Source organism: Lithobates pipiens, unplaced genomic scaffold, assembly GCF_037356315.1.
Source record: "Lithobates pipiens isolate NorthernLeopardFrog02 unplaced genomic scaffold, aLitPip1_a1.2 Scaffold_18, whole genome shotgun sequence".
NCBI classification, from domain to species: Eukaryota; Metazoa; Chordata; class Amphibia; order Anura; family Ranidae; genus Lithobates; species Lithobates pipiens.
In genome coordinates this window covers 292,384,211-292,390,227 of record NW_027507758.1, presented here as the reverse complement: position 1 = coordinate 292,390,227, position 6,017 = coordinate 292,384,211, and positions in this window count along the sequence as shown.

Sequence of the window (6,017 nt, the reverse complement as noted above, 5' to 3'; positions counted from 1 at the left end):
TTAGAATCACTTGCAGAATTGAGCAATAGTGATTCGTGGGGAAATCCCTCATCAAAAAAAACACTAAAAGTAATGACAGCGACAATTCTGCAACTGAGCAAATTTCAGTGTTTTTGATTTGATTACATTATTGAATCATTTTTATTATATTATTTATATTATAATTTTACAATTTAGTGTTTCAAACGTTATCATACCCAGGATGTCTACTAGACTCTGGTTTGGACAAATTTAAGTGAGTTATTCCTAAGAATTACAAGCCTACAATATAAAAAACGCCAAATTTCAAATGCGAAACAACGTACTGCTTTCAGCATCAACAATCTGACATAATCATACCACCAGGGAGATTAAGAAAAGATAAGAATTATTCTTGCTTAAAGTGGTGTTGCCACCAAAAAATAAAAAATAGTTAAAAAAAAAAATTGGAAATTTTTTTTTTTTACTCACCTCTAAATGCCTGTTGCTAGGGGGTCCCTCGTAGTCTGCCTTCTTCATTGCCCGGGCTGGTGACATCACTTCCCCTTGCGCCGCACAGTCATCTGGGACCTGTCACGTGTCCCAGATGACTGTGCGGTGTATCACGGCGCCGAAGCCACAGCCAGGTGCCCACAGTAAGAATGACGGCGCCGCGAGCGGAGCGGGGAACGAGGGGGGGGGGTTTCGTTCCCCTGCATCGCTGGACCCTGGGACAGGTATGTGTCCGATTATTAAAAGTCAGCAGCTGCAGTATTTTTTTTTTTCTTAGGGGGCACTCCACTTTAAAGTATAAACCTTCTAAAACAGGTCAGCAAATGACGCTTCCAGTCTGTGCTGACAGATACTCTCCTGGTAAGTATAAAAGAGATGACTTACAAAAACTGGAGCAAAGAACTTATAGGAAAAAAAAGGATATGCTTCAAATTGTATAAACTTTAGAAAAAAAAAAGTAAAATCAAATTCACCCAAAGCTATAGTTATATATCTTTCCCTTAAACCCCAGCTAAAGAACAATGGGGGTTATTTACGTAAGGCAAATCCACTTTGCACTACAAGTGCACTTGGAAGTGCAGTGGCTGTAAATCCATGGGGGACATGCAAGGAAAATAAAAAACAGCATTTTTTGCTTGCACATGATTGGATGATAAAATCAGCAGAGTTTCCCCTCATTTCAGATGTACCCCTGAGATTTACAGCGACTGCACTTCCACTTTGCCTTTCGGAAATAACTGCCAATGTGCAACTGCAGTCAAATACTAAAATTGCAGTCAAATTTTGCCATCTAGTGGCACAACTGCCAAAAAAAATTGAAGTTCAGCTCCACAGCGCTGCAAGCCAACCAGTGACAGATTTCTGAAGCCAAAACTCATGTTACTGTCAGGAACACATCCAGGATAATAAAAGGTTCCAAGCTGCCCCCTGTCTACCAGGTCCCATTGCTGCTTTCTTTGCACAATTTTGGCTTTTGAATTGGTAGTATAATTGGGGAGAATGCATCAAAACTGGAGCAAATAGTATCTGGAGCCTCTTTCTTTCATTAGCTTATTCAGTTAAGCTTTGAAAACGAAAGATATAAGGCAATTGGTTGCCATGCAAAACTGCTGCAGATTTTGTCTGCTCCATTTAAAAAAAAAAAAAAAAAAAAAAAATACCCTCAAAGTATACTCATAGTTTGTGGACTCTGGATCCATAAACCTTTAACCAAATTGTTAGCAGAGTAAAACAGTTTACTAGTGATAAGTTCTCTTCTCACTTTCTCTTTCAGGATCTCTGGCCAAAACTGGGGTGTTTTAAGTGAATAAAATGTCTGATGAGTGTTAACTGTGATAGGAGGGGGATGACACAAGGCAAGTTGGGGTGGGGGGTACAGCATGAAGCTGACCCGACCAAAATCAGACTCACCGACTCATTTTTTTAAAGAGGCAAATATATCTTTATTGTTTTACAGCATAACAAGGATATATAAAGTGACTACTTTTTTTTTTTTTTAAAGCAACCAAGGCTTTACAGCCTGCCTTTTATTCAGACATGGACAAAAAAGAACATATTGGGTTTCCCTAAAGTACACAACTAACTACACCACTAATCAAATGCGTTTTCACATTTTTTTTTGTGAGAGTCTGTTTTGCTCTCAATGAATGCGACTTTGTTCTTAAATGTTTACTTGATTTTTAAGCCTAGCTTCATGAAAAAAAATAAAAAAATCCACCCTTCTAGTGTGCCCCCTGAACTATAAGGTTTAACTGCTCCTTAAGTCTTGGGGCAGCAGATTAAGGAGAGTACTTACCTCATCCCTTGCTCCAGTAGGGTCACCTGCGGCTCCTCAGTAAGCTGTGACTAAATCCAGTGGCACTCCAGCTTCCAAAATTTAAAATACAAGACTACAGTCACTGTGTTGTGCATGATGATGCCAAGGCTCTGCCCACTGGCCAGAGTGGAGCGGGAAAGCTCCGAAAAGGCAGCTGGAGTGGGGTACAGGGTAAGTGATACAGCCTGTTCCAAAATCCCCTAGACATAAGCATTTAAACCTTAGAGTGTGTGGCCTGATTATTCTTGATACTTGTATTCTTACTATACATTACCCACAGATGCAAGCAGGGATATGATCAGGCTCCTCTGACCCATTTGGATTTTACTGACATGTTATCACTTTATCGATATATTTTATTGTGACTGCAAAACCAATTAAAAAAAATTCAACATATACATAATAGCCCGTACACACAATCCGAATATTGTGCGACTTTTTTTGCTTAATAGTTGCAAGTAGAAATTTAATAGATAACTAAAGTCACAGAAATTTGTCTAATGCCGCGGTGCGTTTGGAGGCGGCGCGGGTGGGCACCCGACGGGATCTTCAAGATCTGGTTTATAGGGGGGTTAGGGCCTATTCGGATCTCCCTATTCCGACAAAGGCTACGTTAAAGGCGTGGGTTGTGGCTAGGCGTCGTTTTTTCGAGTACCGATCGGTGGTCTCCTGCGCAGCCACTTTGGGGCAATCCTGCCTTGCATCATTTTCGTACGGTTCTGGACCATCGGGTGTGGGCTAGGTATGGGATAGCGACTCTCTGGGATGTTATGCCTACCGGTGTTCTATTGACGTATTCACACCTATCTGGGAAATATGATCTCCCGGGATGGATGTACTTTCGGTACATTGAATTGTGCCACGCTGCCAGGGCCCAGTTCCCGACTCCCCCCTTGATTCAAATGGACCCAGTGGAAGACCTATTGTCTGATAGTGACCTGAGGAAGCCCCTCTCTGCATTGTATACCACCTTACTGCCAAAAGACACTCCCAGGATGGCCCGGTTGTGGGAGGAATGGCGAACTGATATCCCGACGCTCACTAGGGCGGATTGGGAAGACTGTCTAACTTACGGGCCCAGGGTAATGATAGCAGCGGGTGACAAATTGATTCAGCTTAAATTTCTCCACAGAGTATATTTTACTCCAGTCAGATTGGCGAGAATGTATGCTGATAAGGACCCGCAGTGCCCCCGTTGTAGAGTAAATCTTGGCACATTTATTCACATGTTCTGGGAGTGCCCGACTCTGGCGACTTTCTGGGATGGGGTGTTTGAACATATGAATGTTCATATGGAGTTGTCGGTCATCAGGTCACCGGAGCTTGCTCTCTTGGGGGTGCAGGAGGATGCTCAGAGGCCACACCACAGTAAGATACTTATCTATATGCTTTGTTTTTACGCTAGGAAGGAGATTCTGGTGAGATGGACATCCCGACTCCACCTAGGGTGTCTGCATGGGAGAGTAAAATAAATGCTTTGCTGCCCATGTACAAGCTGACATATATGAGCAGGGGCTGTCCTTGGAAGTTCGACAAGGTATGGTCCCCCCATGGATTGGGCCCACCCTTGGATAGGAGATTAGCGGTGACAAGTAGCTTTGTGCACTTTTCCCTTTGCACTTCCTGCTCCCTCTGCTGCTTCTCTTCTGTTTTCCTCCCCCTCCTTCCCCCCCCCCGTCCCCTTTTTTCTCCCCCCCCCCCTTTCTTCTTCTCCCTGTTTCCCGGCGCCCTCCTCCTTCCCCTGTCTTCCTCTGTCCTCCTCCATCCTCTTCTCTCCCTGGTGGGCTACGGCACTGCAATAGGTATCCTCCGGTTCACACTGTTTTATTGGTCTTGTGATTGGTATGTCGACTTATGTACGTTGCTAACTGTATACCTTGTGTATGTGGATTTTGTATTATGATGATGTTCAATAAAGCACTCCTGATTGTTAAAAAAAAAAGTCACAGAAATTTTTGCACGACAGATAAAAATAAATAAAATATCGGAAGTGATGTTATGTGTTGTAATGTATTTGTATTGTATTTTCGGACAACAATTGTACTGACTAAACTAAAATCGTATGATCTGGTATCAGACGAGGAAAACTTTTGTGCTTGTCCGATCAAATAAATCGGATGAACTCAAGGAGTAGTGTACACACGATCCGAAAATCGTACGATTCTACCTCAGACGACAGTTTTCATACGAAATTCGGATTGTGTGTATGGGCCATTAGAGAGCAGGGGGATACCACTGTAAGGGTGGATTTTTTTTTAAATTTCATGTCCCATGTACACAAGATGCTCTCTAGTTCCGGTAGGAAGTACATCTTCACAGAAGAGCGCTGCATGCCCCCTGGGGCATGCATGCAGTTGCGAGACATGTGAGCGCTGTGTTTGTCGGACACAGCAGATAACAGTACCAGCCTTCTGTGAGAGACTCTGGTACCACATGAACACAGATTAATCACATAGGGCACAGTTACAGTAATAAACAAGGCTGTCATTCATGATGCCCCGATTACTATTGTGTGATCCCTGTGATTGGCCCTGGTACTATGTGATCAAATACACCAGCCCTGTACCATAGGATAGCTGTGACCAATCACGGTAGTAAACAAAGATTTTATAAATTAAACATTTGAGCAATGTTACTGATTGCTTATTACAATGATCACTGTATAGGCAGATTGTCAAAATAAGTTTAAAAAAATCCCTGATCAACTTCCCAGGGTAGTACAGTGTCACTATGGTGACACTGCACTGCTCTGGTGACAATATAAAAAATTCTACTTTTTTTGTACATATTGTTACCAGAGCAAGTACAGTGTCACTATGGTGACATTGTACAATGGCTGGCTGCTCTGATCAATGCCACAACAGAACAATGTCACCAGACCAGTGCTGCCAGTCAGTATCCCTAATCACTGCCGCACCAGTCATATTGTTCCTGATCACCCCCACACTAGTTGCTGTGTCCCTGATCACCGCAACACTAGTCAGTCATATTGTCCCTGATCACTGTCACACTAGTCAGTCATATTGTCCCTGATCACCGTCACACCAGTTATATTATCCCTAATCATCGCCACATCAGTTACAGGTCCCTGATCACGCCACAGTAGTGCAATGTTGCCTCTGCCTGTACTAACCCAGGCCTACTTATTAACCATATTTCTGCCTGCTGCCTGTAACGATCATTTGTCTGTTGGCTGACCAGGTCTCTGCTTGTGGTTTGAACGAACCCACCTGCACATCCCGTTGACCATCGTGAGAGACAACAGACCAGTGAACATAGCATTCCTGGGGACAGTCCTGTACCAGTAGGTTAGGCTTGCTTGGCTTATTGGAACTGGCACTGCTATAGGTGAAGGTACAATACACTATATTCCCTGAAGAGGTGACCATTATAGTATATTGGTATTGACACAATGGGTTGATTTGTGTGATACACAAGATACAATGTCTGATAAATAATAAGTCCATGGTATCAGTGGGCAGTGCTAAAAGCTGAAAATTGGCCTTGCCAGGAAGGGGGTAAAAGTACTCAGTAGGCGCTCGCTCTCTCTCTCTCTCTAAGGCCGCGTACACACGCGGGGACTGTTCGCCCAACTTTGTCCGTCAAACAGTTTCGGCAAACAGTCCGCTCAAACTTAGCATGGACGGACATGGCCACACATGACGGACGAACAGTTTGCTGAAACCGTGCGCGATGACGTGAACGGCACGTACGACGGGACGAAAAATAC